Genomic DNA, 21,892 nt, shown 5'->3' with positions numbered 1-21,892 from the left:
TTGCATAATGGTATACACATTAGTAGCATAAAGAAAGGCAAGCTAGCTGGGTGTGATGGCTCCCATCTGTAATCCCAGCACTTGGAAGGCTGAGACAGAGGGACTGCAGGTTGAAGCTAGCCTCAGCAATTTAGTAAGGCCCTCAACAACTTAGTGACTGACACCCTGTTCCAAATAAAAAATAAAATAGGGCTGGGGATGTAGCTCAGAGGTGGAATTCTCCAGAGATCAACCCTCAGTACCACATAGACAAAAAAGGCAAGTTTTGGTTTTCAGTTTGGAGGAAGTCAAGGTGCAACTTTCTTTTTGTTTGCCTGGAATCCGGGTTGATCCAACTCCAACACCAGCCGCCTCCACCATGACCCATGATGCCCAAATGAAATCAAAGTCCTGTACCTAAGGTGCACCGGTGGGAAGGCTGGTACCAAGTCGGCCTGGCCCCCAAGATCAGCCCCCTGGGTCTGGCTCCAAAATAGATTGGTGATGACATTACCAAGGCAACCGGTGAATGGAAGGACCTGAGGATCACAATGCAACTGGCCATTCAGAAAAAACAAGCCCAGGTTGAAGTGGTACCTTCTGCCTCTGTCCTGATCATCAGTGCCCTCAAGGAGCCACCAAGAGACAGAAAGAAGCAGAAAAACATTAAACACAGTAGAAATATCACTTTTGATGTGATTGTCAACATTGCTTGACAGATGCAATATCGGTCTTCGCCAGAGAAATTTCTAAAATCATCAAAGAGAACCTGGTGGCTGCACAGTCAGACTGCAATGTTGATGGTCACCACCCTCATGAAATCATAAATTACATCATCAGTGATGCAGTAGAATGCCCAGTGAGTTAAAGTACAAAGGAAAATATTTTAATAAAGAATCATCTGATTAAGAAAAATAAAGGCAAGCTTCGGAATCAGACACATCTGGTTTGGAATTTTAGCTCTGTCACTATTAATAACTTGATCTCGGGTGAATTCTTGACTCCCCTATTCCTCAGTTTAATCATCTGTAAAGCTAAGTATTATTTTATTTGTTTTTGGTGGTTTTTTGGTGGTACTGGGGTTCCTGGAAACCCTTCTACCTCCGGGTTTCACTCCCAGACCTATTTTTATATTTTTTATTTGGAAACAGTGTCTCTTAAGCCAGTGTGGCTGGCTTCAAACCTGCGCAATCCTCCTGTCTTCGCCTCCCAAGTGCGGGGATTACAAGAGTGCGCCACCACGCCCGGCTTCTAAGTATTATTTTAAAGGTTAATTTTAATGAATATAAAACTTCTGGCACTTTAAAACTTACAGTTATTATTTTGTCTAAATTTACAGAATAGGCCCAGCTCTTTAAAATCAACCTGTCATGTTTATCTGAAATTTTATAATAGTACTTATGATAATAGTCTTATAATAGTACTTATGATTATCCTAACCTAGATATAAAATGTACAATTATTTGGGGCTAGTATCCTCACTTCATTCAACAAATGTTTAATGAACAAAAACTGTTTTTTTTAACACCAAAAGTGTCGTGGAACTGGGGATACAATGAAGGATAAACTGATATAGTCTCTGTCCTACTAGGACTTGAAACCAATTTGGAAGAAAATAAATAATTGGATAACAGGGTAAATAATACATGATGGTAAAATGTGCTCTACTAGAAAAATGTACAATACCACAAAAAAGTAGAATTGAAAGGCCTGGTTTAGATTTTCCATGAAAGATCTGAGTAAGTGATAGATACATTCTAACTCCTGAAGGGTAAGCATGATTTTATGGAGAAACCAGCAATTCCATGCAGAGAAAACTGATGTGTAGAAGTCCTGTGTCAGGAAAGAGATTGCTGAACAGAGAAACTAAAACCACACTGGTGGGCTTGAAAAGCCAGGGTAAGGAGAAGTATGATGAGAAGGGAGGCTCGGAGACAGGAAAAGAAGGGCCAGAGAAAGCATTTTAGAGTAATTGAATTTTAATCTTCAAAGCTCGAAATGAGCATTATTTAGCCTCTCTTTCCACCCCATCCATCAAATCGTCATAGAAGTTAGGAAAGAACGTTTTAAACACTCAGTGCTCAACAATAAGAATGAGAATTCTCAGAGGACTGGACATGAAAGAACTTTTGAAAAGACAACAGAAAATGCAGAACACACCAGAGAAAGTGCTTTCCCAGAAGTCCAGAGGCTGCTCCATGCCTTCAGCAGTAGACACTGAGGGTCACGGAGCCACACGGGGAGCTATCTAGAGCAAACATCCACATCCCTACAAAGCAAAATGAACAATTTCATAGTCACAGGGAGGGCTGAAGATGCCTCTCTCAGAAACCAACCAAGAAACCACGAATGAATAAGGAGGAATATGGAAGAGTTGGGTAATGCACTTACAAAGCCTGACTGAGAAGCTGCACAAAGAAGTCAGTAGCACGAACACAAAACTACGTATCATTTTCAAGCACACAGACTATAGCCACAAAAATTTACCATATGTTAGACCACAATGACAATGTCAGCAAATTCCATAAAGGTGGTATTATACAGGCTATTATTACTTATTCATCAACAATTATAAAAATTTTACTACTCAAAAATTCTCTATATAAAAAATTAAGCACACACAACAATTATAAATACTTATTAGATTAAAACAAAAATCAATAAAGCACTTGTAAACTATTTGGAGCTAAGTAACAAGTTAAATTGCACTAAGAAAATGTATGGACTTGGATGTATCTATTTGAGAAAAAGATTGAAAATAAATAAATTATGCTTTTACATAAGAACCTAAGAAAATAAAATAATATTAATAGAAGAAAAGTTTAGTATATATAAAAGCTTAATACAACCTACTAGAAAATAATAAAAGCAAAAGTAATATGGCCAATAAAAGCAAAAACAAGTACTTTGAAAAATTAATAACGTTAGCAAGTATCATCAAGATAAAAAACACAAATAATGTCAGAAATGAAACGTGAATCAACAAACAATGAAGAGGAGAGTAAACAATTATAGAAAAACTAAACTAGAGCAGTGTATTAGTAAATATAGATTAAATGGATACTCATTTTCAGAAAAATAAGTCTCAAATGTATGTATTTTCCTCAAACCTACAATAGTTCACAAAAGGTCTAAAACTAATAATAATTATGATATATTTTATAAAAAATATTATAAAGAAGAAAAAAAGAATCTAAGTGTTCCAGGCAAGTAAAGGCAATAACCCAAGCAATGATTTCCTAGCTGGACATATTAGTGGTCTGTCATATTCTATGCCATGAAGAGAAAGCATAGGAGCCAGGATCCCTGCCATGGTAGGGGCAGAGGACCAGAAGTTACTCACAGAGAGAAAGAGTACTTCATACAGAAAATAAAAAGCAACTTAATATTATTTACTAATCTCTGATACTTCTAAGTCCCTGTCATTTGGCATTTTATGTTCTAGCCTAAGTCTCCAATCAAGGTTATGAACATTTTTAATTTGAAACATTTAGAAGTTCTATTAGATCTGCATGAGTAAAAAAGAAAAGAAAAGCAATTTCTCATAGTTCTTTTTCTTAGTAAGTGCACAATTTAAAAATGATTCTAATAATCTATGTAAATTTTGAGGCTAAAAGTATTGATGTTCCTGGCCCAAGCCACACTTACAGCTATTGCTGATGTCTCAGAAAAGCTTAAACAAGCCAGATGTGGTGGCATATGCTTGTAATCCCAGCATTTGGGAGGCTAAGACAGGAGGATGGCAGTTTGTGGAAAGCCTCAGCTACTTAGTGAGGCCCTTTACAACTCAGCAAGACTATTTTTCAAAATAAAGAATAAGAAAATAGAGCTGGGGGTTGAGTTTGGAGGAAGAAAGTCCCTGGGTTGCATCCCCACCCAGTACCCCCCAAAAAAAGAAGTTTATACTGCCTCAAAATTTATATAAATTATTATTTACAATTAAGAGATAGAAAATCATAGAAGATATCTGATTTCTTAACTGTTATATAAATACTTTATTATGATGACATAAATTTTAATTATTTGTTGTTTAAACTTTATAAATGACAAATAAGTTGTTTCTATGTTCAGAATGGAGAATCTAGAGTCAGAGCTGGGAGGTGGATGAAAGACAGGCAAAGGATACATGGTGTTGGCAAAAATAATGGGGCCTACTTGTCCCCTCTGTTTTGACTTTTAGAGAGTGTGTCCCTTTAACAATGCATTATCTTTAGAATACAAAATTAATAAATAAAGTAGAAGTAATCATGATGAAAAAACATGTGCAAAGCTGAACAGTTGAGATTAATTTGGTCTTGCCATGACAGTTATGAAGGCTAAAGCTCTGGGTCAGGTATCAGTAAGATTGATTTGTTTTGAAGTCTTTTTCTTTGGCTTGCTGTTACCCATCTTCTCTCTCTGTCTTTTATGGTTTTCACCTTGTATTTTTATTCAAATCTTACAAGGACACAAAGCATATGAGATTAGGACTCATCCCAACCATCTAATTTTAAATGGATACTTAATCACTTTTTTAAAGACTCTCTCTTCAAATACAGTAGCTGTGTGTGTGCATGCATGCAAGCCTGTGTGTGTGTGTGTGTGTGTGTGTGTGTGTGTGTGTGTGTGTGTGTGTTTACTGGAGATTGAACCCACAGGTATTCTACCTCTGAGCTACAATTTAGTGAAACAGAGTCTCACTAAGTTGCAGAGAATCTCCCTAAACTGCTGAATTTTGGCCACTAACCTGCGATTGTCCTGACTCAGCCTCCCAAATACTGGGATTACAGGGTTGGGCCACCATGCTCAGCTTCAGTCACCTTCTGAGGTACTGGGGATTAGAATTTCAACATAGGAATTTTGAGGTGGATTTTCTTCATTCCACAGCTTTTATAGACTACAAAATCAAAAGCAGAGGGATGAAAAAAATGTGCTACAAGGTAGCTGATAAGCTGATTGTGTGAGGCAATAAAAGAGAACTGATTTAGCTCCATGTAGCACAATTCTATAATCCTAGCTCTTTGGGAGGGTGAGGCAGGAGGATCTCAATTTTGAGGTCAGCCTGGGAAATACTGAAAGAATCTGTCACAAACAAACAAACAAATAAACAAGCAGAGAGCATTTACTCATAAACTTGGCTGAATCCTAGTCAAGCAGTTGAAACTAATTTCCAAACTTCCCTCTAATAACTCCATAATACTTTGTGGGTTTTTCCCCCATTCTTTGTGGTGTTGACTGAGTTAATCATGCAAAAATATTTAGAAAATGCCTTGCTCAAAATAAAGATTTAGGATTCACTCTTACTGCCCTCATCATAGTTATTCTTTTTCTGAGTGTCATTGTTCAGAAGTCCTTGAGCTCAGCACAGGCTAACAGTAATGGAATGGTGTTTTCCTGTGTCTGTCTCCCTCCCCAGTCAAGAGTTCCACTTCCTTCTCTGGGTATCAGAATACACTATGAACACCACTGGACACCTGGAATATGCCAATCCAATGTATCAATAAGAAAAGAAAAACAAAACAGGAATTCTCTATTTCTTAACTTCTTCCTTAAATGATCAAACAATGCTAATAAATACTGAATGAAATATAGATGACATGTGTTAAATCATGGGAATTACAATTTTTTTTGAAACAAAAGAAAAATGTCATGAGGTATTTTAGAGGCTCATAAGAAAAACACAAGAGAGCTAATTTTAAATCACTAGACAATTCCAAATTGGTAGTGTTCGTAAAATGCTTTGAAGATGTAGAGTGCTGCATGTACAATTTTTTAAATAAATGGCAAAAAAGAAAAAGACAATGAATGCAGAAAACCAAATGGAGTGTGGAAAATATGGGAAAAAATGAAAACTAAGTCAGCAAAAATACAGTTTTGCAGAAATAATTGACATTTTGGTTGTCATCCAGAATTACTAAAACATCAACTTAAAAAACAAATATTTTAAGTGCCCAACTTCGATTTTTTCATTTTGCAAGAAGATGGTTTAATACATATTAGTACTTTTTTTTTTTTTTTGCAGGTATGGGGATGAAACCCAGGGCCATTCGACCTCTGAGCTATACCCCCTGCCCTATTTTTTAATTCTTTATTTTGAAACAGGGTCTCACTAAGTTGTAGAGGGCCTCACTAAGAAGCTGAGGCTGTCTGAGAACCGTTATCCTTCGGTCTCAGCCTCCCAAATGCTGAGATTACAAGCATGCACCACCACGCCTAGCTTACATATTAGTACTTTTATCATTATACTTTCCCCTATAAAGTTAGATTTGGGTCTCTGTACACATGGACAGAATAGGAAAACTCAGCTTGGCTCAGATGCCTTGTTCCTTTGAGTGTGTAAACTATGTGTTATGGCATGGTCTATGGCCATGTAGTGGCTTCTGCATGTGATAATGTTTCTGAGGGTGCTGGTGCATTTTCTTTTTCTGCTTCATGGAATTCTATTATAAAATGTTTGCCTTAATTGGCACGGTTTAATAGTTATCAGTTTGGTACTGTTGTTCTCTCACTTGAAATTTTTTGAAGTAATTTAGAAGTATATACTTTAGGAGAAGACTGACATGTTTAAAAGGCTCTGAATTAAAACATGCCTGGCATTAATGTTCTGCTTGGCTAGGCATTAGATGTTAGATAACAGGGAGTAAATTAATCTCTCTAATCTAATCCCCTACTTTCTTATTTGCTAGATGAGGGCAATAATATCTATTCTTGCTATCTAATGTAATTGTAATGAGGGTCAAATGATAAAATATCCATAAAGTGCTTCTTCAATGAAGTGTGACTTACCTTATGATAATTTATTTAATGGAACTCATAATTGATTTTCCTCAGATCACCAGTTCCTACCCTTTATGTCAAAAATGGAAGATGATTATTCTCTACATATATTGCTCAGAGAAAGTGTAGCAAATAGCTTGTATTCTTGAGAGTTTTAATTGTATGTGCTAAGACAACCAAAATGTAAAGTTAGAAAAACATTCAAAGATATCTAAGTAGATCTTCTTATGAATCTGTCCACAGGAAATTGAAGTCCTGAGATGGCTAATAATTAGCTTAAGATCAGTAGATTGCAGTATTCAATTTAATGCTTACTGCGCCTTATGTGTGATGCTATTGGAAAGAATTACTGGACTATAGTTGTCTATAGTTTATATTTTATTATATAGTTTATTTTAGTTTTATATAGTTATTTATTTAGTTTTATTTATTTTATTTATTTAGTTTTATTTATTTAGTTTAGTTATTTATTTAGTTTTATATAGTTATTTATTTAGTTTTATATAGTTATTTATAGTTATATATTATTTATATATAGTTATTTATATAGTTTTTATTTAGTGTTATATAGTTTATTATAGTTTATTTTAGGGCATATAGTGCCTTATCTCAACATTTCACTTCAGGGTCAGCACTCTATGGCCTGTGTGCCAAATCTAATCAATCACCTGTTTTCATAAAGAAGTTTTATTTTGGGACATAGCCACACCCACTTATTTAGGGGTCATTTGTGTCCATTTTCCCACTAATGGGCCAGAATTGAATAGTTCTAACTGAGACTGTATGGCTTCTAGAGCCTCACATACTTATTATTTAGCCTGTAAAGAAAGTTTATTGGCCTTTTTAATAGAGTGATCATTTTAAAAATAATTCTTTTAATATCATTAAAGAGCAACAACATAAGCTGGATGTGGTGGTACACACTTGTAATCCTAGTACTTGGGAGGCTGAGACAGGAGGATCCGGGTGTGTGACCAGCCTCAGCTACTTAGTGAAGACATTAGTGCAACTTAGTGAGACCCTGTTTCAAAAAATAAAAAATTGGGCTGGGGGAGTATCTTGGAGGTAGAATGCACCTGGGTTCAATCCCCAGCACCACAAACACACACACACACACACACACACACACACACACAAACACACACACACACACACACACAATAGTAACAAAGTTTTAAGGACAAAGTCTAAGTATTTTGGAAGGATATAAAATGAAATATAAGAGAGAATTTTTTTTATTCATTGTAGATTCATTTTCTGTTACCATTATTGCTGAGTAGAATTACCTGGCACAGAGTAAGTGGCCACTCATAAAATTCTGTGTGTGGGGGTGTGAGTAAGTCAGGGAGGGCAGAGGGGACAGGAAGGACAGGGCAAGGTGACAGGTAGAAAAGTCAAGGTGGTTGAAGACAAGGACTTAAAAAATGAGAAAAAAAGGGATTCCAGGAAGATGGTGGCAGCCGTGGTCATCACTACGACCATAGCAGCTGCCGAAAAGGACATGCATTCCTAGGAGAAGCCCTAGACTCAGATTTTGGTTTAATATCTGAGCAGGACAACTTAAGGAGACATTTCCAGCCTTGACTTCCTACCTAGAATATAGTAGAGAGAGTGGATAATGGCAGAATTAGAAGCAAGATGACAAGGAGGCACCCGGCATGCAAGAAAAGTGATTTTTGAAAGAATATCCCAGAAGAGATTAGAGAAGAGACCGCTTCAGCCACGCATGCTGGGGAACTCTTAACAACATACCTTGCAAGAAAAATGATCTGGGCATGGTGGAGGGAGCCCAGAATCGGCAAGAAGCCCAGCTGCACGTCCGGGGGAACTCAGTGCACCTGGCCGCATCACTCCTATGCTGTGCTGGGGGCCGGGATGTCTTCAGAACAGCAGATCCTGCTCTACGTGGTGAGGCTGTGGGCCTCCACTCATGGAGGGGAGATAAAATTCATTGCTGCTGAGTGCTCGATCTCACAACCTCTTCAAAACACACATACTGTCTTCTCTTATTAAAAATATTGGAGAGGGGTTAAGATGGTGGCGGCAGCAGCCAGGATTCAGGAGATGCAGACAAATCCTAACCAATCTACCTTGAACTTTTGGAAAAAAAGTCTCTGGGAAGGGGAACTGCTCTTGTCACACATGCTTAAGAATTCTGGACTTCATACCATATAAAGAAGGAGCTCAGTGGAGAACCAGGAGGAAGGTGGCAGTGGCAGTGGTAACAGAGGCTGGTATTTGGGAGAGGCAGAGATCTGATCCAATCAGCACCAATCCACCTTGATATTTTGAAGAAATTGCCCCAAAGGTAGATTGCTACTGCCTAGCATGCTCAAGAATTCTGGACAACATGCTGTGTGGGAAAAATGTTTGAGAGAGAATTGAGATGGTAGAGGCAGCAGCAATGGCGATGGCCAGTATTTGGGGGAGGCAGAGATCTGATGTAGTCCACCTTGAGCTTTTGAAAAAATTGACCCAAAGTTAGAATGCTACTGCCGCACATGCTCGGGAATTTGAGACAACATGCTTTGTGAGTAAGTGCTCCGAAGAGAACCGAGATGGCTGTGGCAGCAGCAGCAGTGGTCAGTATTTGGTAGCAGCAGAGACCTAATCCAACCCACCTTAAAATTTTAAAGAAATGCCGGGTGTGGTGGTGCATGTTTGTAATCCCCAAGCTTGGGAGGCAGAAACAGGAGGATTGTGCAGTTTCAAAGTCAGCCGGGCTGGCTTAAGAGAACCTGTTTCCAAATAAAAATATAAAAATAGGTCTGGGAGTGTAGCCTGGAGGTAGAAGGGTTTCCAGGAACCCCATTACCACCAAATAAATAAATAAATAAATAAATAAATAAATAAATAAATATTTAAAGAAATGTCCTCAAAGGTAGGCTGCAACTGCCACACATGCTCGGGAGTTCTGGAAATCATACTGTTGGAGAAAGGTGTTCAGGAGAAATCCGAGATGGCAGTGGCAGCAGTGGCAGTGGTGGTGACCAGTATTGAGGGGCAGACAGATCCAGCCCAATCTACCTTGAACTTTTGAGAAAATCTCCCCCAAAGTAGACTGCTCCTGCCACACAAGCTCGGGAATTCTGGACAACATGTCAAGTGGTAAAAGGGTTTGGGGGGTATCAGAGGGAGCCCCACATAGCTGAGATGGGCCACCACGCTGCATGTTCTGAGAGACATCAGCCCTCATGGCCACTGTGCTCCTCTGCACAGAGCAGGAGACCAGGGTGCACATGGAGCAGCAGAGCCTGCTCTCTGAAGTGAAGCTGTGGACCTCTGCCTTTGGAGGGAAGACAAAATTCATTGCCACAAGGTATTTGGGGGTCCCAGCTTTTGCAAAATACATGTACTGCTTTCTCATATTAAAAAAAAAAAGTGGAAGAATGCCAGGCGTGGTGGCACACACTTGTAATCCCCACGCTTGGGAGGCAGAGACAGGAGGATTGCACAGGTTTGAAGCCAGCCTCCATGGCTTAAGAGACCCTGTTTCCAACAAAAATATTTAAAAAGTGGGTCTGGGAGTGTACCAAGGAGGTAGAAGGGTTTCCAGGAACCCCAGTACCACAAGAAGAAGAAGAAGAAGAAGAAGAAGAAGAAGAAGAAGAAGAAGAAGAAGAAGAAGAAGAAGGAGAAGGGAGAAGTAGAAGAAGAAAGGGAACATCTGTAAATGACCTGCTCATAGTGACAGAAACCAGAACCCATGCACAGCAAGGCTGGTGCAGGGGCCTTTGAGGCCAGGATAAGAACCTGCCATGTGGTGAGACCTGTACTGGGGCCAGCGAGGCCAGAATAGGATCCTGCCTTAAAGCAAGGTCAGTGCGGGGACCAGCGAGGCCTGTATCGAAGCCTGTTTGGAGGAAAGGCCAGTGCTGGGACCTCAGAGGCCGGGATCGGAGTCCGCTGAGGGATGAGCCCAGTGCTGGGGCCTCCGAGCATGGGATCAGACCCTGCCGAGAAGTGAGACCGGTGCTAGGGCCTCCAAGGCCGGGATCAGAGCCTGCCATGAGGCAAGGTTGGTGCTGGAGCCAGTGAGGCCAAGATCAGAGCCTTCTGGGTGGCCAGGCTGGTGCCGGGGTCTCCAAGAGTGGAATAGAAACTTACAATGCGGCATACACAGAGAAGAATCACAGAAAATAAAAAATTAGATGCTTTCCCTAATATGCAAAAAATTAGGAAGAAATGGGTAATAGGAGGAAATCCAGTTGAAGAAAGGGCCCTATGGAGGAGTAATTAAGGTGACCAGTCAGAGGGGATGGGATGGGGGAAGATGGAATCTCTTCTTTTTTTCTTTTTTTTAACATTTTTTTTTATTGAACATAAATAGTATACATTTATTTATTTATTTATTTATTTATTTATTTATTTGGTGGTACTGGGGTTCCTGGAAGCCCTTCTACCTCCAGGCTACACTCCCAGACCTATTTTTACATTTTTATTTGGAAACAGGGTCTCCTAAGCCAGCTTGCGTGGCTGGCTTCGAACCTGCGCGATCCTCCTGTCTCTGCCTCCCAAGTGCGGGGATTACAAGCGTGCGCCACCACGCCCGGCAAACAGTATACATTTAAACTATATTTGGTGCCCTCTCCTCCCCGCCCCCATTTTCCCTTCCCCCCTCCCACCAATGGTTGTCCAGGTTAACTATGTCTTATTCATAATTTTACACATGTTCAGATGTAGACCCTCATTAATCAAGAGCAGCTTTACTCCTTTCCTATCCTTCCATTCAAACTTTGCTGGTATTTCCCCTCCATTATCTGGAGTCCCACTGGTATCCTTTGTGTTTCCTAGTTTGGGCATATTAGAGGAAACATATGTACCTTCTCCTTCTGTGCTTGGCTGATCTCACTTAACATAATGTTCTCCAGGGCTTTCCATCTTCTTGCAAATGATATAATTTTGTTCTTCTTTATGGCTGAATAGAATTCCATTGTGTGTATTTCCCACAGTTTTGCTATCCATTCGAGATGGAATCTCTTTAAAGCACATGATGTACGTAAACAAATATATCAAAGTTAATCACTAAATCAAGCATGGGATCGAGGGAGGGGGAGGGAATGGGATGGGGATCAGATAAAGGCTAATTGGATGATGTGTGCTTATATACCCTCACAAGTCTTGTATTCCATTGAGATGTTTGACTACAATGCACTAATAAAAATATTTAAAAAAAATAAAACAGACATGAAATCCAAACAAAAACAGTGAGTAATAGTAATGAGATCAATCCTACCCCATCAGGGCCCAAAAGAGGCCCTGTATTTTTAGCTATGTATAATACCTTTCTCAATTTTTCAACAATCCTATAATCCTTATAGAAATTCTTTTAAGACCTTTACTTGACTCTTTTCACATAATTTCTAGAAATTATGCATTTCAGAATTTAAAAATTTCTAGTAAAACAAAATTGGACAAGTGGGAGTTTTATACCTTTTGTTTGTTTTAATCAGTCTTTAGAATAATTCTGATTTCTAAAACCATAATACTTTTTGGATGATTATTTTAAAAAAAAGGCTCAAAATACTTGTGAAAGATAAAACTGAACATTTTTTAGTAAAACTGGAAGCTATTTTTCTCTAGATCCCAAAATGTGGAAATCACAAGTTCAAGAATCAAAGTCTCTATGTATGTCCTTACAAAATACTCTGTCATTTAAAAAAAATTTGAAGAACTTATTAGCTGATTAAAAATAGGGAGAATCTCTTGAACTATGAAATAACAAAGGGGGAATACAGCACCACAGTACAGGCCATGGTTGTGGGACCAGAAAGAAACGGGTTTCAGTCTAGGGTTTACTACCATTTAAGACACACAACCTCAGCTCAATGCTCTCTCTGCAGAGTACTTGAAACCATTCACAGGATTATTGTCTAGCTTTGGCAAGAACATCAGTTACACGTTGATACAATACTTTAGGAAGGCATTTAGGCCAATATCTTAACATGTGTTCTTTATGGGTTGTTAATAAATGTTCGGGGGGGGGGAGGCATCTAAGAGTCTGTAAGCTTAGAAAACTGGTTAATTTGTAAGTTTCCAAAAAAAGAAATGTAATATTTAACATTTCTAAAACTTTTTGACTGTGGTATTCCATTTTTACTGAGTATCTCAAAAGACGAGTGTGTCCAATTGAAATTAAACTTCAGAAGCTGTAAATTGGGCACTATGAATAAATGTGTGCTTATACTCATCTAGTCGATAAAGTCTATAGAATTTGTTTTCTTTTTTGTGGTGCTGGGGATGGGCTTTCTACCTCTGGTCTACTCTCCCAGACCTATTTTTATATTTTATTGGAAACTAAGTAGCTGAGGCTGGTTTCGAACCTCTGTGATCCTCTTGTCTCTGCCTCCCAAGTACTGGGATTACAGGCGTGCACCACCATGCCCAGCTTAAGTCTATAGAATTTTTATAAGTAAATATGAAGCCAATAAAAATGAAGCCACTGAGCAGTATCAATAATAAAAATAAATATCAGATGAAAATTTTAATGTCCAATTCTATCATTGGATACTGATAGAGGAACATTGATATAAAGTATTATTATCAAGGTACAGTGGAGACTGCAGTTCCATGGAGATGTTTGTAAAGTTAAAAAGACAGAATCAATTTTCTACTTGTTTTAGTGCACGTACAAAACAAAACAAAACAAAAAAGAGAAAAACAGTGCTTTTTCAAACCTTCACTCTTTCCCAAAACTTGATGTCCATTTCTATCACACTCTGTGAGCTTTCTGAACAGGATCATAGATTTTATCTTCATTGTCTATATTTCACTTTCATTCTAATACTGGAGAATTGAAACATAAGAAGAAAAATTGGTGAGGCATGTAATCCTGTGCTATTATCTATACATAAAATAAATATCATAAATACTAACTCCCAGTAGAGCAAAAAAGACTTTTTCTCTCTCTTTATAGAGAAAGACAAAGTGCACCACATGATTTGTTCATAGACTGAGTCAAAGATCCAAAGTATCACATTAAAAATAGATATTTCATAAAAAAAACAAGAGAAAATCAACAAATACATAAGGAATACTCTCAATCTATGATTTCTAAACTATTGCAGACTGAGACTAGTAAGGGCTTAACTATATTGTATCATCTATAGAAAGAAAGATTGCTTTCATATTGCTAAGCACAAATCATGCTAGTTAAATCTCCTTATTGTAAAATAGTGCTAGCCTTTGAATTCTCAAGAGAAGTATGTCATGAGAAAGTAGCCATAGAAAGTTTACCTGTTTCTTTATTATATTCTTCTCATCCCTTCTGCCTGATGAGGTCATAGAACTGAGAACTTTTGTCTGTTTTTCTAGGAAGAGTTCATCTAGTCCACTTTGGGTTCCCAGGTGGTGAATTGCTCTCAGACCTCCCATGGGTAGCCAATCTTTGTATTGTAATCTTATTTCACAACAGCAAAGGCCTGTAGAATGAGAAGTTTTATTTTTAATTTTTTAAAAATTGTTGTCCTCAATGCAGTTTGTCTCTACCACATAACGCTACAATACAGCATGGAGCTGGCATAAGTCTGTATATGTGATACTATCTTGGAATTGCTTCTTGGCTGTCATCATGAACCATGTCACCACTTTGTCACCTGACTCCTAGATTTTGTCAGCTGTAGCCGGGTGTCTGAGATCACTTCCAAACCTGTGGAATGTGACAGCAGTGTTCGCATGAGATCCGGTCCACTCTGATTCCCACTGGGGCTATCACTGCTGATGGTGTTGGCTTCCTTACATCCACTGTATTTCATCTCCTTTACCTATTTGATTAGAAGGTTGACTTTATAAAGTAAAATATGCAGTGACCTCTTGCCTACAGTTTTTTATCTTGCCCAGTATTGTGAGTGAGTGTCCCTCATCTGGTTTTTCTTGCACTAAAAAAGAAAAGGAAAAAGCTCCATCAAATCTCAGCACTCAATCTCCTAGCATCTGTTTATACTTCATAGGATGACTGAGTATGTGTGAAAAGAAGATGGCAGACACAGGAGGAGAAGCAAAGAATGGCCCCATCCCTGAACTTCTGAAGATATTCAGGTGTTTTCCTCTTCCATTCCTCTGCATTTCAGCCTCCAGAGCCCCAACAGTTTCACTCTTTGTGTGCACAAGTTTGTCACTGGGCTCCCAAAGTTAATTTTAATGCTTGGATGTTTTAGACCTTGGTTCTTTAGTAGCCGCCAGGATTCCCTCTGCACTTTCAGTGACTGTGGTAGGTTCAGGGTAAACAATGCGATTCATTTTTATCTATACTCATGGTCAAGCAAACATTGTTTTTATTGCTCTAAAGTGGTCATCCTCAAAAGTGGAAACTAATTTTTAATTTATTTGATTAAAAATACTAATATATGTCACAAAACATGACTGAACATGACATATGAAGAGGTGGTGTCAGGCAAAAACGGAGTCAGGTTCTGATGGAAGGCTAATAAAAGGGAATGAAAACAATCATCTTAATATTAGATAATTTCCTTTTTTATTTATGAGAAAAATCACAATAAGCACATTAGCCTGTAATATCATTCTTCTAGGCTTCTTGCTCAGTTTCTGTTTAACTACATTAAAACCTGTCTGTTAAGAGCCCCACAGGGAGAGGGAAAACATTCCCTTTGCTGGCAGGTGGTCTTTCTGTAAACACTATCCAATTGAAAACATATGTTCCTGGGTGTGAGGAGGCTCCTAGCAAGTTAGGGGGGAGCCCAGGCCAGGAACTGATTAAATTATATAGGCAAATTCAAGGAAAACATGCTTAGCCCTCTCTTCTTTCCAAAACATAGGTGGAGGCTTTTGGTGTCAGAAAGAAGCTCTCTGTCCTACTCGTTTTCACCTTCAAGTTCAAAGTCTTCCTTAACTGCCCTACAGCATGTTTTAACATTGACAGCCTTTCTTACCAACTTTAATTTAGGATTTCCTTGTTTCTTCTCCCTTCTACAGATCTTTTCCATCAAGAAAAGTTAGGCTACCAATAACACAAAATTGATCTTCTCAGGGACAGAATGCTCCCTCAGACCTCATATGTCTTCACAGTTAATTAAAGAGAGGAAAATTGCCAAAATAAATGTCTTTCAATGAGAAAGGAGATTCTTTTCCTATTCAAGGAGGACACACACAAAAAGAGTCTTTGTCAAAGATTATTTTTCTTTCTTTCCTCTTTTTGGAGGGGAGGTGTGTATAGTACTAGAAGTTGAACCCAGGGGTGTCCTACCTCTGATATTCAACCCTATGCCTTTTTTTTTTAAAGATAAGATCTCAATAAATTACCACACATTGGCTTTCCATCTGCATTCCTCCCATCTCAGCCTCCCTGGTACTGAAAATATAGGTGTGTACTATCATGTCTTACACAAAGATCTTCTTAAAATAAGATATAGGACTAATAATATATAAATGGCACTGAAAATGAGTGGATTAGAAAAGTAAAAGAAAATAATCATGATGAAATATTTTACTAATATGTGTTTTACTAAAACTTCAGATATCTATCACATACCTTTTCTTCTACTAACATATCTGAATGAAAGGCCGAATATGGCTAATACTCTGAAAACTTTCTACTACATTGTTTGGAAAGAAGAGTTAAGTTTACTTCATGGAAATTAGAATTTAATTAAATTTTGGAAGCAAAAAAGCCAGAAAGACATTTCCTTCCAACATCTCAAATTTTAAAAATAATTGAAGATCTCGCAAAGACAGTGAATAATTGCCTAAAAATGGGAAAATGCACTTTACTCCAAGCTCAAAAGTATTTTGTAATGGAATGCTACTTCACAAATACCAGTGAAAAGATAAAGTCAAATTGATCTTGTTTTAAGCAACTGGACATTTAATTAATATTTGTTACATCAACACCAAGTGCTTCCCCAAATACCAATGCTCTATAATGAAATTTCTTTTTCTTAAAACTAAAAAGGGTATTGTTTTGGCTCAGAAAAAGTGATATCATGTCTTTGCTGTTCCTCCTTACCCTTGTTTTTTAATAATTAGAACAAAGAGTGAGTGAAACCATGCCATATAAAAAAGAAGGTCTCATTGCTTAGACTGGAAAATATGGAAATATGAAATATTGCACTGTACATGTATATGTTGGTTTATGCGGAAAGTAGCTTACAAATTTGTAATGTTATATGTACACATTAGCATTTTTAGGAGCTGCTTGAGTAACCCTTAAAAAAGCAATAAAGAAAATTTTAGAACATCATATAGTTATAACAGACTAGTTACAAACTGTGGGAAACATGTTAATTCTGAACAAAAAGTCATAATCATACTTTGTTTTTATATAATGCCTTTCAGACATGACTTCATTATTTATCAGAACATTCTTCTGAGCATAGGTAGCAAGAGTTTTCTCCAGTTTATAGAAGCATAAACTTGGGCATAAAAAGATTAATTGATTTCTGGTGGGCAGAGAAAATCCATGCTTAAGGAAGATAGATACTAACTTTCTACAAAAGAGTCCAGAGCTTAATATTTCTCCAGGATGTGGAAACCCCATTTTCATTAACCTTTGCAACATGTTCTTAGAGTCTTTGCCACAAGATCAGTGTTAACCATCTTCATGATACTGATTTAAGGTTTTTGGACTTTTTCTGATTATTGCTTTATGCTAATACACTAGATTCACATAAAACATAGTCATTGATTGATTGAATAGTGTGTTGTTTACACATAATAAAGATAAAAATAGTAATGATGTTCATATTTTAATTCAAGATAGTAAAAAGGATACAACTAAAAGCTGGCACTACTTACACAAGGCCAGAAAGAAACATAATTTAAAAAGTTGAGAAGCCCATAGTTTCAAGTAAAATTGCTAACAAAATTATAGTACCTTTATATAAAAAAAACCTTTAGGAGTTTTCTTTATTTATGAAATTTTCTATCTATATCTACCTTTATCTCTGTCACTAATCTCTTCTCAAATTGGTGTATTCAGTAACTCATTCTTTAAATAAATATTCACTAGATGTCTGTATTTTGCCTGAAAACTTTGCTTGTCATTGGGGATCTGGTGGAAAATAATACAGGCATGATCCTTATAAGAATCACAAATGCTAATTCCCACCATGACCAAATAGATATCATAAAGGAAGAAGCCAATTTATCAGGGAGACAACAGAAAATGAAGATAATGGGAACAGAAAAATGCCTTTCCCTTATACGGGGGCTTTGCCAAGAGGACCCTGGCTTCAGTAATAAAAGATTATGAATTTTTTTTAAGAGGAACTCAAATCTTTGTTTTGGGTTTGTGTTTGCTTTATTAATTGTGAAATTACCTAAAATTAAAGCAAAAACTGCTTTGGGGATTTGTGTTCTCTCACACATCACAAGAGTGAAGAAGTCTCCAGAAACTGATTTTGCACCTCCAAGATATGTGACCTTGAGTGAATTATGATGTTTTAGTTTCCTCAACTGTAAAACAGAATCATCTCATTAGGTGTTTTGTGTGTTGAATGGGTGTGCTTAGTATTGCATTTAGAGCAGACCCTGGTACACAGTAATCAATTAAGGTTGATTATTATAGTTTTCAGGAAAGATGTGAGTGAGGAAACCACTACTATAATGAGATGTAAGTCCTCTGATAGGAGAGATCAGAATGCTGTGAAATATAAAGCAGAAGCTTTGGCTTGTGTCTATGGAGTGTCTGTGTGGAAATGCATCGAACATAGAATCAGAGATAACTTCCCTGAGGAACCAATATTGGAAAAACAGTAGAAGCCAGCCTGGCCCATTGTAGATTCTAAAAGCAGTTCAGTTTGCTGCACACACAGCCTGTAGCAAAAAGCCTGGTGAGAGCTGAGGCTGGAGAGCTGGTCAGGGCCAGGTCAAAGAGCCTTCCAAAACAGTTATGTTAAGAGGCTTGAAGTTTACTTAAGAATGTGAGAAAGCTCTGAATTAGAGGAGCAATGTAGTTTAAATTTTTTAAAGTTCTGTGGAAAGCATGTAAGTTAAGGAGATGGAAGGCAGGTGATACATTAGGGGTTTTTGATGGAAATCCATTTAGAAAATAATGGTGGCATTAAATAGTGTTAATGGTGATAAAAAGGGGTAGGCATATATGCAATATATACTGGGTAAAATTGATGTTTATGTTTTTAGGGGGTGGGTTGAGGGTGAGAAAGCAGTTGTCTCTCAGGTTTCTGGGCTATTTTTGTTTGTTTGTTTGTTTCTCTATTAAGTGGATATTGGTGCTATTCAATAAGACACATGGCCACAAGATTTCTTTTTGGGGAAATGAAGTGCCAAGTTTGGCCTAATGTTAATGCATTTAAGATGCCTGGTAGATAACCAGGTAGAAGCATGGGAAGCTGTATGTGTGGCTCAGAGTTGAACCTCACTGTCATCCTTTAAGAAATCTTCATTGGCACTTCAATTGGGAACCCTGGCTGAACTCTAGATGACTCGTCACATCCAGGAATTGGAGGAGCTTATCTATGTGTCATAATTAATAATCTAACAAAAAACACAACCTAATTTTTTTATTGTTTACATTCTAAAAACTCAAGCTTATAATGCAATTTTGAAATCAATGTTCTTTTCTGAATTTGTGAGATCTTTTCCTTTAACCCCACTTTGGCCAGATAGTATATTGATTTGCTTAGACCCAACACAGTTTTTGAAGTTCAGCATCTCCTTGGTACTTTGAAATGAGACTTTTGTTTTTATAAGCCACAGGTGTTTGACTGGAGAGGTGATTCCTACACTGTTAATCCCAGGGATCCAATGAATGCGTTATGGTTTCAGATATGAACTTATGACCTGTAGATAATTCTTCCAGTAGACATTGGGAGGCAGAAATTTGTTAATGAATCACAGATAAAAATCTCTGACCTCAATGGAGGAAAGACAGCAAAGAAAAGATAATACAGCATATAGTATATCAGATGGTTATAAGTTATTTGGAGAAAAATAAAAACTGAGATAATGGAAAGGAAATGTGGAGAAAGATGCTTTCAGGCTTCAGTGGGTGGGCAGGAAAAGATTCACTGTGAAGATGACATTTGAGAACCAAACTAAAGGAAATGAGGAAGGAGTCAAGCCTCTACATAAGGGAAAAGTGGAGCCAGCAGAAGGTATTGAAGGTGCAGAGGTACTTTTCTGGTCATGACAAGACAGTAAGCAAGTCGGTGTGGCTAGCCTGAAGTCAGAGAGAAAGCTGTAGTAGATGAAGCTGGAAAGAAAGAAAGTAAAAGTTCCAGATTGTTTCAGTCTTTTAGGCCATGATAGGAAAAAAAAATATTCTCCAAGATTTTTTTTTTTTTTTTTTTTTTTTTTTTTTTGGTACTGGTGGTAGAACCCAGGGACTTTCTACCTCTGGGATATACTCCCAGACCTATTTCATACTTCATTTGGAAACAGGGTCTCATTAAGTTTCTGAGGCTGGTTTCAAACCTGTGTGATCCTCCTGTCTTAGCCTCCCAAGCACTGGGATTACAATCATGCACCACCACACCCAGCTCTCCAAGAGTTTTAAACAGAGGAGTGATAAGTTCCAACAATTATTTTTCACTCCAATTGTTATGTGAAAAATAAGCTGTTGAGTGTCAGAATGGAAGCAAAGAAAATTACAATAGTTCAGGCATAAACTTCTGGGGCCTCTGCTGTGATAGTGAATTCCAGGAGGCCTGGAATTGGCCTTAGCTGTTTTGCCGAAGTAGGGCATGTATCTGGATGGCACTTTCACTAATCAGGGTATGAATATACAGAAAAGTCATGTTATTTTATAACCATGAGTCTGAGGCATGTCCCATAATGGTTTTAACCAACTTGTCAGCATGATTTTGGTTTTGGGATAACAGTGAGGTTGATGATCTATACCTGCTTTCAGTGAGACTTCCACTGAGCTCTGACACTGGGGCTAGTTACTTAGCATAAAAGATGTCTACATGACCAGCAAGATATAAAAATCCACAGTGGAAAAGCCATTTTAGGCAGTCTAGCTCCAAGATGACTCTTTCCTCACACTGGCAACTGATAGAACAGAGTTAGGAATGATAACTGAGGTTAAAACTAATTAGCATAATTTTTAAAAAGGAAGGACAGAAACTGATGACATTGAATATGATAAAATTATCTAGACAGATTCAACATAAACAAAAGCAGAGAAAAGAGGGGTTTGTTGAAAGAAGCACAGAACCATAAATATTTAAGAAAGCTAGTGATGTAAGAATAAAAGAGAAATTCTTTTATTTTAATATGTTTTTAAAACTTCTTCAGATAAGTGATTTACTTTTCCCTATAATAGCCATATAAATTTTAGCAAACACACACACACACACACACACACACACACACACACACACACACACACACGAGAAGGTCCGAAAAGGACATGCATTCCTCGGAGAAGCCCTGGACACCAGATTTTGGTATAATATGTGATTGGGACAACTTAAGGAGACATTTCCACCCATGACTTCCTATCTGGAATACAGGAGAGAGAGTGGATAATTGCGGAATTACAAGCAAGATAAAAACGAGGCGCCCGCCATGCAAGAAAAGTGATTTTTGGAAGAAAATACCAGACGAGATTAGAGAAAAGACTGCTTCAGCCACGCATGCTGGGGACTCTTAACAACATACCTTGTAAGAAAAATGATCCAGGCATGGTGGAGGGAGCCCAGCAGCACCAGGCGGAAAGCTTGGCCTCTTGTCCTGGGGAGCTCAACATGCCCAGCGGCTGCACTCCTCTATGCTGTGCTGGGGGCTGGGGTGTTCTCAGAACAGCAGATCCTGCTCTATGCAGTGAGGCTGTGGCCTCTGCTCTTGGAATGGAGATAAAATTCATTGCTGCTGAGTGCTCGATCCCACAACCTCTTCAAAACACACATACTGTCTTCTCTTATTAAAAAAAAAAAAATATTGGGGAGGGGCCAAGATGGTGGCGGCGGCAGCCAGGATTCAGGAGATGCAGACAAATCCTATCCAATTCACCTGGAACTTTTGGAAAAAAATTCCCCGCAAAGGGGGACTGCTCCTGCCACACATGCTTAAGAATTCTGGACATCATGTCGTGTAAGGAAGGAGCTCAGCAGAGAACCAGAAGGAAGGCGGTGACGGCAGAGGTGACAGCGGCTGTGGAGGCTAGTATTTGGGATAGGCAGAGATCTAATCCAACCCACCCTGATCTTCTGAAGAAATTGCCCCAAAGGTAGAATGC

At 38.1% G+C, this 21,892-nt stretch overlaps 1 pseudogene across 1 annotated transcript; it reads left to right on the top strand.

Moving 5' to 3' along the window:
• Window positions 1-375: 375 nt before the first annotated feature.
• Window positions 376-978, top strand: LOC308266084 (large ribosomal subunit protein uL11-like; annotated as a pseudogene). The gene has a single exon. The product of its transcript is annotated as a large ribosomal subunit protein uL11-like (transcript).
• Window positions 979-21,892: the final 20,914 nt, after the last annotated feature.

The sequence above is a fragment of the Muscardinus avellanarius genome, assembly GCF_963383645.1.
Source record: "Muscardinus avellanarius genome assembly, chromosome: 8".
Taxonomy (NCBI): Eukaryota; Metazoa; Chordata; class Mammalia; order Rodentia; family Gliridae; genus Muscardinus; species Muscardinus avellanarius.
Note: the sequence above shows the minus strand (reverse complement) of the source record. Positions and strands in the feature narration are given on the sequence as shown.